The 19,747-nt window shown below is 38.4% G+C and overlaps 1 protein-coding gene across 2 annotated transcripts in view; it reads right to left on the reverse strand.

Annotated features, from left to right (window-relative positions):
* The window catches only part of RAP1A (RAP1A, member of RAS oncogene family), a 79,490-nt gene extending 60,364 nt beyond the window's left edge, over window positions 1-19,126 (reverse strand). Inside the window, exon 1 of one of the 2 annotated variants that reach the window (XM_065907003.1) lies at window positions 18,993-19,126. The gene's annotated coding sequence lies outside the window, so the exon portion shown is untranslated. Of the gene's footprint in view, window positions 1-18,578; window positions 18,603-18,992 lie in introns of those variants that run through there. The other variant, XM_065907004.1, reaches the window with a different exon arrangement.
* Between the last annotated feature and the right edge of the window lie 621 nt (window positions 19,127-19,747).

Below are 19,747 nucleotides of genomic sequence, written 5' to 3' on the forward strand. Positions count from 1 at the left end.
TGAAGGAAAAAAGGTATGTACTGAAAACCACTGGGCAAGATGTTAGTAAATGTTAACAGGCTGGGAGGTAAATGAAGGGTGATTTTCCTTTTAGTTTATTGCACTCATTCCAACAGGGGCAATATCGCTCCTAAAGGGGTAAAAAAAAATCTTTACCTTTTAGTGTATAAAGAAAAAGATTAACATACAATAAATAAACAAATACACAGGATACCCGTGGTATTAAAATTTCATGAGGGGAACAATTAGGAAAAAACATAAAGACTAGACTGAGGGGAGCAAGTGATAATGATAAAAAAGGCTAAGAAACTATCTCACTTTTTTCTACAATGAACTAGGTATTACTTGAGTCTGAATAAGTAACATGTACATTGATTGAACTACTTAAAAAGGAACATACCATGAAAAGTTAAAATGTAACGTTAATTTTCATTAGTAAATACAAAGTTTATTCCTATAGTCTTAAAGTTTTAAAAATACAATACAGAGTTTTAAACACATAACATTAAAATAAAAATACAGAGGGACTTCCTTGGTGGTCCAGTGGTTAAGAATCAGCCTGCCCACTGAAATGTTGTGAAGTGATTGGCCTCCAACTAATAAAATAATATTTAAAAAAATTAAAAAAAATTAAAAAAAAAAAAAAATCAGCCTGCCAATGCAGGGAACATGGGTTTCATTCCTGCTCTGGGAAGATTCCATATGTGGTAGAGCAACTAAAGCCCATGAAAGAAAGTGGAAGTGTTAGCTGCTCAGTTGTGTGGGACTCTGTGCAACCTCATGGTAACTGTTGGTAAAGAATCCACCTGTAATGCAGGAGACCCCAGTTCAATTCCTAGGTCGGGAAGATCCCCTGGAGAAGGGATAGGCTACCCACTCCAGTACTCTTGGGCTTCCCTTGTGGCTCAGCAGGTAAAGAATCTACCTGCAATGTGGGAGACCTGGATTCGATCCCTGGAGAAGATCCACTGGAGAAGGGAAAGGCTACCCACTCCAGTATTCTGGCCTGGAGAATTCCATGGACCTACAGTCCACATGGTGGTAAAGAGTCGGTCAGGACTGAGCGACTTTCACTTTCACTTTTCTTCACTTTGCAATCCCATGGACTGTAGCCTGCCAGGTTCTCTGTCCATGGAATTCTCCAGGTAACAATACTGAAAGGGGTAGCCAATTCCCTTCTCCAGAGGCTCTTCTCCACCCAGGGATTGAACCACAGTCTCCTGTATCGCAGGCAGATTCGTTACCACCTGAGCCACTAACTAAGCCCTTCCACCACAGCTATTGAGCCTCTGCTCTACAGCCTGGGAGCTGCAGCAGCTAAAGCCTGAGCACCCTAGAGCCAGTGCTCCGCAACAAGAGAGGCCGCTGCAACGAGATGCCTGAGCCACAACAGCTAGAAAGTAGCTTCTGCTTGCTGTAACTAGAGAAAACCCACGTGCAGCAGTGGAAAATCAATGAAATCAAGGATAATTAACTCTTTTAAAAGCTAGCACTAAAAAAAGAAATTCTAAGAGAAAAAGAAATTGAAAAAGTATTGCATCAGAATCATCTGTGATCACCTGGTAGAGTAAACTACAGGTTCCTTGACCATACTGCAGATATGATAATAAAATCAAGATTTCTATGGATGGGGCTAGTAGTTTTTATTAAATGAGGCACAATTCTATCATCATACCACTCTATGGAAATATGAAATCCAGACAGATATATACCCTATTATCCATTATCTCTACTGGGTACGAGGCATTATGAACAATATAAAAGAAATAAGCAAAATTCATAAATTTTGCCACTAAAATAGTCATGTCAGTTAAATCGCAAAACCCAACATTAACTCCTGGCCTTCTCAGGCAGGGCAGTATCCTTCACAAAGAAACACAAGTTTTTAACCCTATGATAAAGATTAAACGAGTAGGAAACAAAAATCACTGTTGGGTAATAATAACTAGGATGCTGTCAGCTACACTCAATTCTCTTCAGTTAATATTGTGTTTGGCATGTCAGCCTTGAAATATACAAAATTCAAAATTTTGCCTACCCCAAATTAAAAATCTCCCTTGTTAGATACCCTGGGTTTAAAACGTGAAATCACATATGTCAAGATTTACTGTGTATATAAAGAATGACTCTACCTAACTGTACAAGCAATAGTCCCACTTAACTAAAGAAGAATGTACTGGTTAGTCAAAACGGGCACAAAAGATTAAGATACTGCTTCATTCCCTAGCAATCGTCCCCAATTTCTTACAGACATCAATGCCAACTTTTGATGGTAGTAATAATGATGGCAGCAATAATATTTAAGAGCTTTTTGTAGGCCAGGCATACTTATTCAATCTTTAAACATGTCTAAGAAATAGGTACTATTCTTCCATTCTACAGATGAAAACAACTGAGAAATAAAGAAATGAAGTAACAGCTGGTAAATACTAACATATAAACTTCCATGGAGTGTCTGCATACTAACCACAAATGCAGTATCAAATGACAAATATTCAAAGTGAGATGTGGCATATCATTTATATAAATAAGCTTATATCTTATGATTAACAATCACCTATAAAACAGTATACAAATGAAAATAACTAAGGCAAACCTGAGTGAGAAGAATCAAAGTTTTCCCAAGTTATCATACAATAGTACAATACTTTTCCCTCTTTTCTCACTCACTGCACCAAGAAAATGAACTTAAATTAGCCTTAAAGTACAGACTTTATCATTATGCATAATTCCATCCCAGGAATACATTTGTCTAATTCATTTGTAAAGCCTTTAACTCATTTTATCCCCAAAGAATCTTCATTTTTAAAAGCTTTATTAAATTCAATTTCATATTCCATAATGAACTCATCTTAGAACTCAATTATAAAATATATGAACAGTGTATAAAATTCAGGAAATAAAACTTAAAATTAAAAAGAAAAAGAAAAATCACCTGTAATTCCAACTTCATGATAACTTTGGTCCTTTTGATATTTCCTTTTCTCCTACATTCTACATATGAATAGGAACTTGCAAAAATAAGAACTGAAATATATAAACACATTAATCAACTTTTTCTCTCTAAACAAAAGTGCCTTTTGTAAAACGGTGTGGACAAATGCTATATGACTCTGTGTGTGTGTGCATGTACATGGGTGTTCAGTAGTATCTGACTCAACCAGTCCATGGACTGCAGTCTGCCAGGCTCCTCTGTCTATGGAATTTTCCAGGCAAGAATACTGGAATGAGTTGCCATTTCCTACTCCAGGGGATCTTCCTGACTGAGGGACTGAACCCACGTCACCTGCATCTCCTGCATCAGCAGGCAGATTCTTTACCACCACACCACCTGGGAAGCACATTATATGACTGACTTTCTATAAAACATTGGCTTATAGGATTGAAAAAAAAAAGTTTCTTATATTGTGAAAATTAACCACAAGGTGGAGAGGGGACGGTTGGTCCTTCACATAGAGTCATCTCTCTTTTTCAAGTACTTGAATGCTTTAAAAAAAAAAAAAAATTTAAAAAATTCTATTCATTAAATAGGCACTTTCTGCATTACTAAAAAACCTCACTTGTCCATCTTCAGCACACCAACACACAGAAGGCATTAATATATACATATATTATGTATTCCATACATAGTTATGGAAATGTTATGGTTGCAAAAGATCAAAAATGTGACAATCCATGTAGACACAAGCTCAATCCAGTACAGTTGAACCTAAGCAAAGCCAGCCTGGAACACCACAAAGCAATGATTCTTTATATCCAATGCTCAAGGCCTACTGCTGACATACAAACACAAGCAGATGGCACTGGTGCTGACACAATCCCAAGCTTGTTCTCCTGATGACAGTAGTACAAGTCTAAAGATAACAGGAATAACAGAATGACTACATCACCTAAAACCCTCCTAACAATGGTTTCAACTGCAGATTTTGGTTGGTACTTAAATTATAATGCTGTTACTTCTTCAATGTAAAAACCATGATATTTAAATAGCACCAAGAAGTTACCATTTATTTAAAATTCAAAAGAATGTTTCACAAAGTTCATCCCAAGTGTGAAACTCCATATTCAAAAGGCATGGGAACTTTTCTTTTAAAGAGTATATACTATTTCTCCAGTTACGAGTTACTTAAGTTCCAGATCTATCATATGGATGTAAAAGAAACATCATCGAAATAACCTAGTATCTGAAGATCTAAATAAATAAGGCTGGGTCTGAGACATAAGATTCACCCTCCAGCTCACTTGTCCATGGTTTTTCTTAAATTAACCTAATATTCTTAAGTAATGTATAAGTTTCACTTACACCAACTTTTAGATATACACAACAACAGGGCAAATTGATGCCTGTATTTTATATGCAAAACAATTTTCTGAAACATGAAAATTTCATGCCAAGGGGTTACGTATGTCATTACTAACCTGATTATATGATTAAAATAAAGAGCAGCAGAATATAACAGTAGAGGAGTTGAAAACTCACACAGAAATCTAGCCCCCAAAACCCTAAAAAACAAAAAGAGCACTTTGAGGATTCCAAGAACCAAAATATCACATAAAGTTATTTTAGACTTGTCATATTATAACCTTAGTTTCAAACTACTAGAAACAAATTAAAAATTTGTCCCATTCTTCACAAAAACAAGGCTCTTCATTCTGTCCAGGTTTATTGTACTTCAGACCCAAACCAACAAAACAGATCCCATCCTGCATGAAGTACTGATATTGCCACAAATGGTGAGATTCATCATATCCTCTCAGAAGATCCCTCTAGGCCACCATATCTAACCTAAAGTGTTCTTTCTACCCTTTAATGTTAATTTATCTCCGAACAGCCCTCATTTCATTAATTTCCTTTCTTTTCTCTTTCACTTCAGTTCAGCGCTCAGTCGTGTCCGACTCTTTGCGACCCCATGAACCGCAGCACACCAGTCCTCCCTGTCCATCACCAACTCCCGGAGTCCTCCCAAACTCATGTCCATTGAGTTGGTGATGCCATCCGACCATCTTATCCTCTGTAATCTCCTTCTCCTCCTGCCCTCAATTTTTCCAAGCATCAGGGTCTTTTCAAATGAGTCAGCTCTTCACATAAGGTGGCCAAAGTATTGGAGTTTCAGCCTCAGCATCAGTCCTTCCAATGAATATTCAGGACTGATTTCCTTTAGGATGGAGTGGGTGGATCTCCTTGTTGTCCAAGGGACTCTCAAGAGTCTCCTCCAACACAACAGTTCAAAAGTATCAATTCTTCGGCTCTCAGCTTTCTTTCTAGTCCAACTCTCACATCCATACATGACTACTGGAAAAACCATAGCTTTGACTAGGTGGATCTTTGCTGGCAAAGTAGTCTCTGCTTTTTAATATGCTGTCTAGATTGGTCATAACTTTTCTTCCAACGAGCAAGCATCTTTTAATTTCATGGTTACAGTCACCATCTGCAGTGATTTTGGAGCCCAAGAAAATAAAGTCTGTCACTGTTTCCACTGTTCCCCATCTATTTCCCATGAAGTGATGGGACCAGATGCCATGATCTTAGTTTTCTGAATGTTAAGCTTTAAGCCAACTTTTTCACTCTCCTCTTTCACTTTCATCAAGAGACCCTTTAGTTCTTCTTCTCTTTCTGCCATAAGGGTGGTGTCATCTGCATTTCTGAGGTTATTGATATTCCTCCCGGCAATCTTGATTCCAGCTTGTGCTTCATCCAGCCCAGTGTTTCTCTTGATGTACTCTGCACATAAGTTAAATAAGCAGGGTGACAATATACAGCCTTGATGTACTCCTTTCTCGATTTGGAACCAGTCTGTGGTTCCATGTCCAGTTCTAACTGTTGTTTCCTGACCTGCATACAGATTTCTCAAGAGGCAGGTCAGGTGGTCTGGTATTCCCATCTCTTGATTTTCCACAGTTTGTTGTGATCCACATAGTCAAAGCCTTTAGCATAGTCGATAAAGCAGAAGTAGATGTCTTTCTGGAACTCTCTTGCTTTTTCAAAGATTCAATGCATGTTGGCAATTTGATCTCTGGTTCCTCTGACTTTTCTAAATCCAGCTTGAACATCTGGAAGTTCAGGGTTCACGTACTGTTGAAGCCTGGCTTGGAGAATTCTGAGCATTGTTTTACTAGCATGTGAGATCATTTAAATGTACTCTAAATTTAATTAATTAAGATATTAATTTATTTGAAAGGTTAGAAACTTTATGCAGTTTTGAGAGATCTCATACTGCTGTTCTGCCTGAGTATTAATATCAGTTGGAGAAAAAAGTCCCATTATGTAATTTTTTTAACCTTACTAACCATTAAATGGCCCAGAATTACTGGATCGTATTTCTGAACAAATCACACACTTCGATATACCAGTGGCGGTGGTGGTTTAGTCGCTCAGCTGTGTCCGACTCTTTGCAACCCCACGGACTATAGCCCACCAGGCTCCTCTGTCCATGCGATTTTCCAGGCAAGAATACTGAAGTGGGTTGCCACTTCCTTCTCCAATGATACACTAGTAGAAGACAGAAATAAACACACACTTCCCCCACAATGAAACACAGATTAGATGGACAACACATTTGGCTGCATAAACAGTTTGATTACTGTTGTTCATTTCAAAAAACTAAACTTTTAAACAGTTAAAATTTAAGTGATACAAACAGAACCAAAAGAAGATGATAGACTGAATACAAATGGAAAGATCTAGAGCAAATTTCCTTTAAGTTGAAAACATTAGGGACTACTCAAGTAGTCAAAATCTTAGTGAAAATTACAATTTCTGGGTTTCTGGTCTTTATTTCTCTCCTTAGAATTTTTAATGTGTGATTTATTTTAAGCAATTTAAGCCTCATAGGGAAGTGAGAGTTTTGCAGAGGAAAAAGATAGGTGAAGTCAATTATTTCTGAAGAGTTTTCTAGACTCATCTAGAAGAAAAAGAGTGTTCTGCACTGAAGATTAGAGGGAGAGAGGCAGTCTTCTGTCATTCACCTACTCACTCATTCATTCATGTTTGCATGCAAGGAAAACACAAATATTTACTGGTCTCTTATTTTGTGCTTTGTACTGCAGAAATCCTTTCTTCTGAAAGTTTGCTGTCAACATCATCCTCTACAATTAAGAGTTTGTGGGACTTCTATGGTGGCACAGTGGATAAGAATCCACCTTCAAGTGCATGGGACATGGGTTTGATCTCTGGTCTGGGACGATTCCACGTGCTGTGGAGCAACTAAGCCCATGCACAACTACCCAGCCCGCACTCTAGAGCCCGCATGCCACAACTCTGAAGCCTGAACACCTACAGCCCATGCTCTGCTACAAGAGAAGCCACCCCGACGAGAAGCCTGTGCACCGCAAAGAAGAGGAGCTCCCACCTGCCGCAATTAGAGAAAGACAGCATGCAACAATGAAGACCCAGTGCGACCAAAAGCAAACAAATAAAATTTTTAAAAAGAGCTTGTGAATTTTCATATATATAATTACTGTGGGTTTCATCATCTTCAAAAAATGAACAATATTTATTTCACAGATTTAATATGCAGATGAAATGGGATGTAAGGACTTTACCTTCAAAAAGAAAAAAAAGTTCCCTTTTCCTTATAAGTCTCTCTAGAGATTGGGACATTTATCAGTAGTTCTCAACCTATGAAAAATCTTTTATTCTCCATAGATTCCATGTCTTCAAAGACTTCTGTCTATCAAATGCACTGATATTTTATTAACCAGATATATAATGGCTAATAAGAACTCTCAAACTGTCAAAGACATAAAACTAATGAAACTCAATGCTGGGTTCCTGAGGCATAAGCACAACGTTTCATTTCATTAACAGCAAATCACCACAATGTATGGTAAAGATAGTGTGGTGATTAGTCCCAATGATTTGAGTTCATATAATTAATTACTGGCCAAAGATACACAGTATTTCACCTGTATAAATCTATTGAGAGCAACTACTAGGCTTTTTGCAGCATTAAAAAGAATCCATTCCTATTTCTGCAGACCCCTGGGGAAAACACAATTTATGTATCAAGTTAGTGATTTTCTATGTCTGGAAAACTACTGGTTACCCTCCAAATTGTTTCAAGCCAGATTCATAAGTAACACTATCTTCAAAATCAAAAGTTGTATATATTTTTCTATAAAGTTAGGTAGTGCTATCCTGTGTACTTCCTTTGTTTCTATAAAAACAAAATCCAAACCCTTCACCAGAGACTTATGTGATCTGTCCCTTGCCAACTTCATCTAACAGTCCCCCCTCAGCTCACCCCTTCTCAGTCATGACTAGCTGCTTCCTACTTCAGGGCTTCTACACCAGTTGGCCCTCCTGACTGGGTCACTCTTCTTGCAGATCATCACATCTGGCTTTTTGCTACTGAGGTGTCAGAATAAACATCATCAGCGAATTTCTTCCTCAGCACTCAATCTAAACCCTTCCATCACTATCATTTCTTCTTGTTATATCTTCTTCATAGCATCTGTGATCTCTTAAATTATCTGTTCACTTATTTATTTATTTACTGTTTCTCTCCAAAACCACCAAACCCCACTGGTATAAAGAATTCCACAAGAGCAGTCTACTCATTGCCCTATCTACAGTTCCTAAAATAGTACCAAGTAACCAATAATCACTCAATAAATATTTGCTGGCTAACCAGCCAAACTGTTTAAGATTATTCTGGGGGAAGGTTTATGATTTCTCTGTTAAGAACTTATTTAGCATTTAAAATTGCTGATTCAAAAGGAATAAGAAATATTGTTCTTTTGATAAAAAAAGAGTAAGAAATGTACACAATAATCTATTCAACCAGTGGGCTTATTTTCTTTTATGACAATCCTTTGGGATAGAAAAATATGAAGATCTATTCATATTTCACACACCTCATAGGTCACCTCATGTAAAAACTGAGTAAATTTTTTTTATTTTAGCTTTATTGCAGTCTGACATTTAAAACGGACTTTTCTTATAATAATATACCATGAGCTGCTAGCCACTCAATCTAATAACATTTTTCCTGCCAAGAAGCAAGAAGGCTTCTAAGAATGTAAGAAGTGCAGATTGGGAAGTCATAGCTGACATCACAGGGACAGGGCCAGCATGGCCCAAATCAGGGAAGATCCTGTTCTCAGCTATGGCAGGAGAGAAGGAAGGAAGGAGAAGAGTGATCAGTCCGAGGAAAATCACTGTAGTTCTGATTTCGGTTGACAAACATGAATATCTTCAAATCAATTCAAGACAGAGTCAACTGGAATCTTATATCTTGAGACATTCAATCCCTGCTTTGACTATCTGAGGTCTCTAGTAAAAGAAATTATCACACAGTTCACCAGATCTGGGCTTATGTAAGAAAAACAAGTGTTTGTGGGGGAAAAAAAAAACAAAAACATACAATCCCCAATGCTATATGCTACATTTGCTTATTAATTTAAAAATATTTTCAAGAATACTTATAAAGTGGAGAGATGTGAATAAAAAGAATAATGATTTTATTTCTGAGTTTAGAAAATATTTGGAAACTAAAAGAAACATTATGAAAGGTAAAAACTCAATGGTTTAAAAAATGCAAACACCCTGAATGTAACACAAACCTGTATTTACTTTTTTAAAATTGGAGGTTGCTTCTTTTCCTAACTGGTAATATAAAAGGAGACAGAAGGCAGATAATTCACAGCTCATGTGAGTTTATTTATCAGTCAAAAAGAAATATGAATATCAATCTCTAGGCTAACTTGCTTACATGGTATTCAACCAAGTGGGAAGCACAACTAGCACAGAGATAGAGGCAGGTCCCAGAACAACTAGGAAGGACATTTGCTGGCTCTCTTTTTTTTTAATTAAGAAAGTAAGAAGTACTGAAAGTGTTATTTTTTCTAAAGATCATATACTTAATCTCCTATTTTTTGCTGTTCCATATTTCACTGTCTTCAACATTATAAGCCGCTTAATAAGAAGCTATACTTCACTTTTCATCACTTCTGCTCACAAAACTGATGTTTCTAAAGTCCAGTCACATTCATGAAAGTTGGAAAACCACACATAGGAGAATTTTACCTTACAGTTAAGTATTTTAAGATAGAAAGAAAGTGAAGTTGCTCAATGTGTTGTACTCTTTGCAACCCCACAGACTGTATGTAGCCCGCCAGGCTCCTCTGTCCATGGGATTCTCCAGGCAAGGATACTGGAGTGGGCTGCCATTTCTCTGTCCAGAGGATCTTCCCAACCCAGGGATCAAAGCCGGGTCCCCCACACTGCAGGCAGACTCTTTATCATCTGAGACACTATGAAAGCCCTATTTTAAGATAATACCTCCAGAAATATGTCTAAAAGTGAGTATTCTCTGTTGGCTAAGAACTCAAAGTGTGAGATAAGTAAATTTCTGTAGAAGACTATATATTTGTCAAAGAAATAGCATAAACATATGCTTTTTACTAAAAAACAGGAATCTTACTGATCAATTTTTTTAAAAAATTTAGCAACAAACAAAGTGTACAACCAGAGAGTCCCATTTTCTCTCAGATGTTACACACCTAACTCTATGTAGCCTATTCATTAGACTCAGACTCTTTCTTTTGAATTTCATCTCCAAACTGGATATATCTGAAGATCTAGAGATCTTAACAATGGTTGATTCCCAGCAATGCCCCCCAAACCTTTCCTCTTGTTTTCTGTTCAACTCTCAGATCTTGGCTTACCTTTCACGTTAATTTTAGTAAAAGGAGATCAAATGCTCCTATGTGTTTAAACCAGTCTCCCTGTCTTCAGTCTCTTTCCTCAATTCATTCTGCACTCTGCATCTAGATTCATTTTCAAAAGATGAATGCTCTGATTGGATCTTATTCCTCACATCAAACTTCCTGTGCTCCCGCATAAAGCCTATACTTCTCAACCTAGCACTAAATGACTTCCAAAGTCTAGTCCTGATCAATCTTTATGCCCTTACTGCCATTATTTTCTAATTATACAAGCTTAGGCTTCTGTCAAATCAATCTTCTGTCCTCCAGCTTGTCCTGAACTTTCTATCTTGGCTCATGCCATTCCTACCACACAAAGAATGTCTACCACTCCCTCTCAGCTGCCACCGCTGAAGGCCCCTTTGCATCTCTGCATTTATTTATGTAAATAAGGACATACAAAAGAAATGTTCTGCCCCACCCAGCAAAACTGGCCCCAAATTTTCAAACCCAACAACTGCCAGCTTTTATTAAATGCCTACTATGTGCTCAGCAGGCTTAAACAGTATTTCTAATCCTCTGAACAATTCTATAAAGTAGGTATTATTATTTACTCTCCTTTTACAGATGAGAAACCCAAAGCTCAAAAACATCAAACTAATATTTAGTAGATATCCTCAAACTGTATACTCAAGTAAGTTGCCTCAAATCCTACACTGAGTAAGTGGCGAAGCAAAGATTTCAATACAGGCTGCTTAACTCTACAGCTACTGCTCTAAACACTAAGTTGTGTAGTCTGAAGGGTTTTTTTTTAAAGTCTGAATCATGTGACTATCCTTCTCTATCTGAAATAATTTAGTTTTACATATTTCTACTTGCTACACACTATAAAATAAGCCTTCTCAATTTTGTTATTTTAGTAAAGGGAGAAGATTAAATACTATTTCTTTTCAAGAGAAGAACAATACTGAAATTGTAATGTCAAGGAACATCTTTTTTGTCACAAAGATTACTTGTACTAAAATATTTTCAAAGAAATTCATTCCAAGCAACTTTTTCAAAGATGACTGCAAATTAATAATCATACATTTTGATGGTTTTACAGATTATTAATAATATGAGGATTTTGTGATCACCACCTAAGAACTGTAATTGGTATCTATCAAATTGGCAAAGATTGTAAAAACTGACCTACTCAATGCCATTGAAGGTGCAGTGAGACATACATTCATACACAGGGTAACCACCCTTTGATCCAGTTATCCCACTTCTGGGAATCTACCCTAAAGGGGAAAAAAAAAAAACAAAACCAGAGATGCAGTCAAAGATAAATGTACAAAAATGTTTGTCCCAGTGTTATTTAAAATAGTAGTATTATAAAGATCAACCTAAGAGTCCCACACTAGAACAATAACCTGTTCAGAGATAAAAGCAAGAGCAAAGCCACATTTATAGAAGTATAATTTCAGGGTTTTTTTTTTAATTGAAAAGAAGAAAGGAGAAGAACTAAAAAAACGTAAATCGAAATGTTTGTAGAAATTATCTCTGGGTAATAGGTTTATGGGTAATCTTCAATTTCTTCTTTACATTTACGCCCTTTTCAAAATTTGCTATCACAATGAACATGAATTAGCTTAAACAAGAAAAAAAGGTTTAAGCAGTTATAACCCCTGAACATGGCCCTGAAACAAACAAGGGCATATTGCTTGGACTAGAAACTACACTTCCTACTGCAAAGAAAGCGTCAAACTTGTTTTCTTTCCAGCTTTTATTAGGCTCACTTGTACTTTTAGATTGTGTAAAGAATGTCATCCAAAACTCAGTAGTACTCATGAAATCCCACAAGGCTATCTAAAAGTCAGCCAATACTCCAACAGAAAGCACCACAGTTAAACGAACTGTTTTACTGTATGCCTATTGAGGATAATAAATGTCCAATTAATCCTAACTCAAAACATGCAAAATGGAAAAACCAGAAAAACTATTCTCGTTTCACAAATTAACTAAATATACTGCTGTTGCCTTATAAGCACATCACAGTTAGGCCTGGGAGGAACCTGAAAAAAAAGCTGGCAAACTCCCAACATCGCTGAAAATGCGCTCTGATGCATCTGACCACTGTCTTATAGCGGACAGTTAACTTCAGCAGCACAGGGTGATTTTAGTCACTGCAGAAAAAATACTAAGCTCTCCTTCCAAAAAAAAACCCTCCAAAGCTTCTCACATTAAACATTAGAATTAAAACTGTTAGCTGAACCAGGAAAAAACTTACCTACAATGGAGCATATATGCAGAAAAGCAATTTGAAAAAAAAAAAAAAAAGACCAACGGAAATAAAATAGGCAGTTGAACAAGCAATTCTTATTTCACTATATACTTTAACCAATGGGAGACTGGTTTGCTCAAATACTAAAAAGCTGTTAGAAAATAAGACCACAGAAATAGTTGTCAGCAACTGAAAGAGAATTAAAATATCACAAAGATTTTACTGAAAAAATGAGTATCATTCTATTTTTACTCAATCATGAAAATACAACATTTATTTATAAAACATATGTCAGGTTCTGGCAAACAAAATAAATTACTAGACTATAAATTCCTTAGAGTAGAAACTACAGCCCCATGTCTCAGTTTCCATCAAACAGCCTAATACTGGGTCAGTCAAACATCTGTTCAATGACTGAATCTGAAATCTATTAATGAAATTATGCAATATTTCTACAACTACAAAATGAAATTTAAAAGGTAGTTTAAAGACATCAATGATTTGGAATCGACACTGAAAACTACAAAAAACCCACAGATTAGTGTTAAATGTCAGCTGCTAAAATAAGTTATGGTTACTTGCTTAATATTCTATACAATACTTGTCTAGAAACAGAATGATCCTATGAATTTTAAAATATCATGAAAAATAGTGAATGAATTTACTCTCTGGATCACACATTTGACAGATCTGAAATGTTCAGTCTGCAATAAGAATTCCTACTACTACTAACTTAGAATCTTATAAGTGGCATCTGGGCTTTGTCCAAAGAAACAATTGTACCCAGTTCTTTGTGTCTCTTCAACTTTATACTTTCCTCACTGATAACTAAGCTACAGTTCTATCCTAAGCAAAGCTACGAGTGAGTATAACACAGCACTGCAAACAACCATGCATGTTACAGGCATACACATGTACTTGTGAATTCAAAGTAAGTCATCTCAAGTTTTAATTAATCTAACAGTGTCTTTTATCAGTTATCGGTAGTTTAGTATACTCCTATCCTTATGAGATATACCCTAATTTAAATATATTCTGAAACCAAACATAGAATTATGCATTTAATTCTAAATTTGGTTAATTTTACCATTCCACACTTGACCCACTCTCCATCAATGTGAACTAAATAAACAGGGTGGAGACAGGAAACTATCTCTATCCCTGGAAAAACTGGATATGCAAAGAAATCTTCTTTTCCAGATTTATCTAATCTAAATTTATACAGCCTAAATAAGTCATTTGAACTTTAAAAAACCCATTAGTCTAATAATTGAAAATAATTTCATAGAATATATTTAATCCTCCATGTACTTATATTTAATCCTCCTCATGTACTCTGAAAATTATAATAAAAGGGTGGTTTTTAGACCACTTAACCAAAGTACACTATCTCAACTCCACCTTAACCATCACACACAATTTCCTTTGCACCTTTGCCTCCGAAAGGCCTATTTTCAAGTGGAAATGAGAGCATGGCACAGTTCTCTGCTGAGCTGCTTAATGGATCAGAACATTGTGATAAACTAAGTTTACAGGTTCAATACTAATCTGGATCTTTTAACTTTGAAACAAACTGCTCTCTTACTCAGTCATCTCAAAACTGAGTGCAACCGGGCCTGGAGAGAGCGTGTGTGAAGGTTCACTGCATACCCATAACCACCACTACAAAAATTCAGCATGTAAAATGGCCAACACTTTCTCTATATATGAAAGTGTAAAGCACAAAAAACTACCATTTGTAACCTCCAAATTCCAGATACACACAAAAGGGAAAAAAATGGACCCTTCATCTGTCTCAGTGACATAAGAAAGCTTAAGTATCTTAATTTTAAACAGATATGAATTTGGCATTAAGTCATATAGCAGTATATGACATCAGAACGGGCAGAAAATACTTGGCAATATGCCATAACTCTTTTTAAAATTGATGAGTTCAATTTGAAAGGAACATTAGGAGGAAGTAAGTTTATGTTCACAATTTTAAACTCACCACAACATTAAGATATAAATGCTTTATACAAGATATTTTTCCTGACCTTCTAAAATGAGAACTTTAGAACTGGAGCTCAGAGGTTATATGAGGTTCAGTAGACATTTGCCGGGCCCCTAGTAGGTGTAAGACCCAGTGCTCGGTGCTTGCAGGTAAACTCCATTAGCTCAGCCCGCTCGCCTTATAGATGCTGGAGTTTCTGCTCATGTCAAATCAAGCCTTTTAGACTTCTGAACTAGAAATGCTGAGCAATGCCATCACAATGGTATAATTCTATTAAAATAGACTGATATCATCCTTCCTCATAATCTAAATAAAATTTCAAAGAGGCAATGTTGACTTAACAGAAACAATAGTCTCTGTGTTTTGAATAACTTATAAAGAATTACAACAATTTAAAAATTCAACTATGAGAGTCCTCAACTAAGTGCTAGTTGCATAATTTACTGCAAAGAACAAAGCATGAGGCACCAGAGACCTAAGATTCTAAAGACACACAAAGCAGAATTAAACCAACTGCTGATACCGCTATAAGAAAAAAGAAGTATCAATATGAAAAATTAGGTGCTTGACTGCGATATCTATTCTTTATAAAAGATCACCAACCACATACTAACAAAGTTCTTGAGTAACAATAAACACTGGCAAGATTTTAAGTTATTTAACTATGAGATCACAATTTATGACATAATATAAAACTTCCTGAGGGCAGAGACCCTGTCTAATCCAACTTTTATCCCCAACAATTAGCACCCTGTTATTAAAATGTTAAAGAGAAGAGTTGAACGAATGTTATGAACTCAGGTGAGCTAGCTACTGGAAAATTCAACCTAATGATCTAAAAGGTCTCTTTTTATAATTCAAATTGTTTTTTAAGTATTAGATATTATTCACTCAAGTGACATTGCATGAAACTTCAGATCAACAACTGTGGCTGTCACTTTAGTACAAATTACTCTCTGAAGGAATTAATAGATACACCAAGAAGATACGTATATTTACATACTTTGATTCAGTAGTCCTACTGGAAATCAATTCCAAAGAAATATTCAAAAAGAAAGAAAATGTTGCAAACACAAAAGTGTTTCTTTCATTGTTATTTTCAATAAGGTGAAAAGGAAACTATCTATATGCCCAAGAGCAGGTAGACAGACTAGTTTGCAACCATGCAAAAAAGGTTTAAAATGAACATTAATCTAATTGGCCTTCCTGCTTCCACTCCCTGCTGCCTTCCCCAAGTTGATTTTCAAACAGCAGCCAGAACAGTTCCCACAGACTCAAGTCAGAACAGTTCTCTCTTCTACCCAAAACCCTCCAGGGGTTTCCCATTTCATTCAAAGTAAAATTCAAAGTCCTGACCACTGCCTACAGGCTTTACAGTGGCCTCGGCCACTTCTCTAATCTCAAGCTCTCTCATTTTCCCTCCAGTTTACTGGCCTTCTCCAAAAGGCCAAGTCCACTGAGTGGTCTCTGCCTGTTACCTTCGTCCCCCTGTTACCTTCGTCTGGTTACTTTAGTCACCAGACTAAAAAGAAATCCAGCAAACACAAATATAATTTCAAACAGAAAGTGGTATAGGAAATCATAATAAAGACAGCATAAATTCCTCACTTTCTTCAGGTCTCTACTCCAGCATCATGTCTTCCCTGACCACTTCCTTGCCACTCTCTGCATCCTCTAACCCCACTTTACTCTTCTGTGTATCTCTTACCATCTCACTTTTTCTGTATTCATATGGTTATTGCCCATCTTTCCTGATTAGTACATAAACTCCATGATAGCAAGGACTTTGTTTTATTCACATAATAGGCATTTAAAAGAACCTGTTAAACAGATACTGAATACTGATACAATAATTATTAACTACACAAAAAACCATGCATATAAACAAACTTGCAAGAGAATAGGAAAAATGATCTGTGAACATTTTCAAGTGCTGATCATACTGCTAAGGAGTTTAAACAACAAAAAATGTAAGTCAGGCATGATTATGATTTTAAGCTGTCAATAGTGACTATGACAGTCTTATCTCCCTCAAAGCCATTTGTTTAGAATTATTATGAGAACTTTTCCCATAAAACTGTTAATAACAATCAGTCTCAAAATCTTGTTTCCAAAACCCAAAGTTTAGTCTGTGAGGGTAGACACTCATGCTTGAGGTCACACAGAAGGGGAACAAAGGCTTCTGAACAGTTTTAATATAGAACCAAATAATACTCAGAGTTTACATTTAAGACAAGCACCCATGGTTGGCTTCAGAGAGTCCCTGAAGATGTAAAATTCTGCCTAAATGTCTATTACTTCTTTACTGAGAAAAGAGTCTATTATGTGCATTTCATTATATTCTCAAAGGTGTCAGTGGCCCAGAAAATGTTAATAATTACTATTTTGTATGTTGGAAGTGAAGTGAAATCTAATGTGAGTTACCTCTCAAAGGATAGAAAATATATAAAACCAAGACACATCTTTCAATAACACATTTCATTCAAGAAAACCAAGTGCCTACCATGTGCTGGGCATGGTGTGATTTTGAGCACCTTACACTTAACCATATTTTGTAGTACATAATTCAAAATACATAGGAACAAGATTGACTGAAACACCAGACTAAAAAGAAATCCAGCGAACACAAATATAATTTCAAACAGAAAGTGGTATAGGAAATCATAATAAAGACAGAAAAGAGCTCAGGGCCTGATTTAGTGCTTATTATGTCAAAATATCTGCAGGTATCAGTTACATCAAAAGAAAAGAAAAACTACACACACGTGTGCCCACCCCCACACACTGTGACAGGAAACCAAAATAAAGTTTCCAAATCCTGTTTCCAGCAGCATCCCTTCTGAGACTGCCCTTCAGCATGCTTTTGAAGGTAGGAGCTCCACGGTAAAACTAAGAGCTGATACTTGACTCTTAACGGTGATAAAAACAAAAAGAATCATCTCAAACCCAGGAAACAGAAAACTGTGGCCACCTGTACGGCTGTGACCCATTAACCTCCTGCCCTGTTATTCCCTTTCTTTTTATACCCCACTTCCTTCAAAGCAGTAACAGAATGGTCTTCTCTCCCAAAACGGAATGACTCCTGAACGCTAGTTCTTTTTCCAAGAGGTCAAAAGGTCCCCTAAACTCTACTTCTTAGCCCTGTGAGTTGATGTCTTCCCCTAATCTTTTCCCCATAGCAGTAAATTACACAATTCAGCTGAGGACACCGTCCTTAACTTCCTGAACAAGGGGGCAAAAAAACACTCCTACCAGTCCCAGGCTGAAGGAAGACAAGAATCACACGGTGACCTCTTCCCTAACAAAATTCAGGGAAGCAGAAACCCAAGAAAGGCAACGCTGAAAAGGCGAACACATGGCATGCTACGGAAGACGTGGGGGACAGAGGGCGGGAAAGGGGCTGAGAGGTGACGTGGGGTGTAAAGATGTCAGCTCTGTGCACTAGGGGAATGAAGAAATGGGAGATCCCGAACCCTGACAAGTGAACACAGAAAGGACACCGCTCCCGTCTACCCACACTTCTCCAACAGTCAAGGGAGGTCAGAAAATTCACCCAACCCTCCAACTCCCTTCTTCGCGTGCCCCCCAAAGGGTGAACTGGGTTTGAAAGAAGAGCTGACCCCAGTCAGGGTACAAGCAAGAAGAAAAATGAAGCGATGTCCAATCTAGTACCTCTCTCAGGCAGCAAGGGGCGAGGGCAGTGTGTCCGGGGAGATGGCGAGGGAAATGGGCTTGTGCCATGACACCTCGGGGAGTTGGAGGGTGGGGGACACAATGTCCTCTTTCTCTCCCACACCCGGCCCGGGCCCCTCCCGTCCCTCTCCCGCAGGCCCAGCCACAGTCGACCGGCTCGGTCCGCGGGCGTGGTTGGCTCCGGCCCCGGCGGCGGCGGCCGGGCCTCCCCGAGTCCTGGCCCCTCCCGCCGGCCAGGCCCCCGGGCCGCCGCCCCGGACACCAAGGGAACACGGAGGAGGAAGGGGGAGCCAGGGGACTGACCGGCGACAGGAGCCGCCTCGGCCCGGACTCGTCCGACCCGCGCCCCTCGCTCCCCCGGGGGCCGGCTCCGGCTCCCCGCCCCTCACTCACCCCCCCGGTCCGGCACCTCCTCCACCTCCTCCTCCTCCTCCTCCCTCCTCTCGGCCGTGGCTCCGGCTCCGGCTCTACGCGGCGACGGTGGCGGTAGCGGCCTCGAGAGCAGCGGCGGCGGAGCCTCCAGAACGCGCACGCACGCAGCACGCAGGCCCCGCCCCCAAGCTCCGCCCCGCCCCTTTGAGTCGGCGTCGGCAAGGTTTCGGCCCCGCCTTCCCCGCGGCTTTCCGGAGTCCGCTTAAAGGGGCCGCTCAGGAAGGAGGTGGAAGCGCTGAGAGCGCGGCGGGGAAGGAGTGGGGAGCTTCGGCTTTTAGCTTGGGCTGGGTTGGCGGGGGCGGGGAGGGAGGCCGGAAACGAAATGAGAAACGGTTCGAAGATTCAGGAGGAGAAGAATTTTGGAGGGAATACGACGGTTTGACAAGTACTAATTGAGCATCTAGTAGGTGCCAGGCACTGTCCTAGGCGCAGAGAATAATGGAAGTAAAGGCCTTCGTGGAGCTTGCATTCTAGTGGGAGAGAAGAGACAACAAACAAATAAAATTTTCGGAAAGTGTTAAATGGAGTGAAGAAAAATAAAACCAGGAATGGGGTGACTTCATAGATGGCCAGGTATTGCCCCTCAGAGGAGCTCTATAGGCACATACACGTATGATAAGAAGGAATAAGCCTAGCAAATACCTCGGGAGGGGAGGGGAAGGGGTGGGAGTCGTTCCAAGCTGAAAGAACATCGGTTGTACACGCAGAGGTAGGGA

The sequence above is a fragment of the Muntiacus reevesi genome, chromosome 1 (genome assembly GCF_963930625.1).
Source record: "Muntiacus reevesi chromosome 1, mMunRee1.1, whole genome shotgun sequence".
In the NCBI taxonomy this organism is placed as follows: Eukaryota; Metazoa; Chordata; class Mammalia; order Artiodactyla; family Cervidae; genus Muntiacus; species Muntiacus reevesi.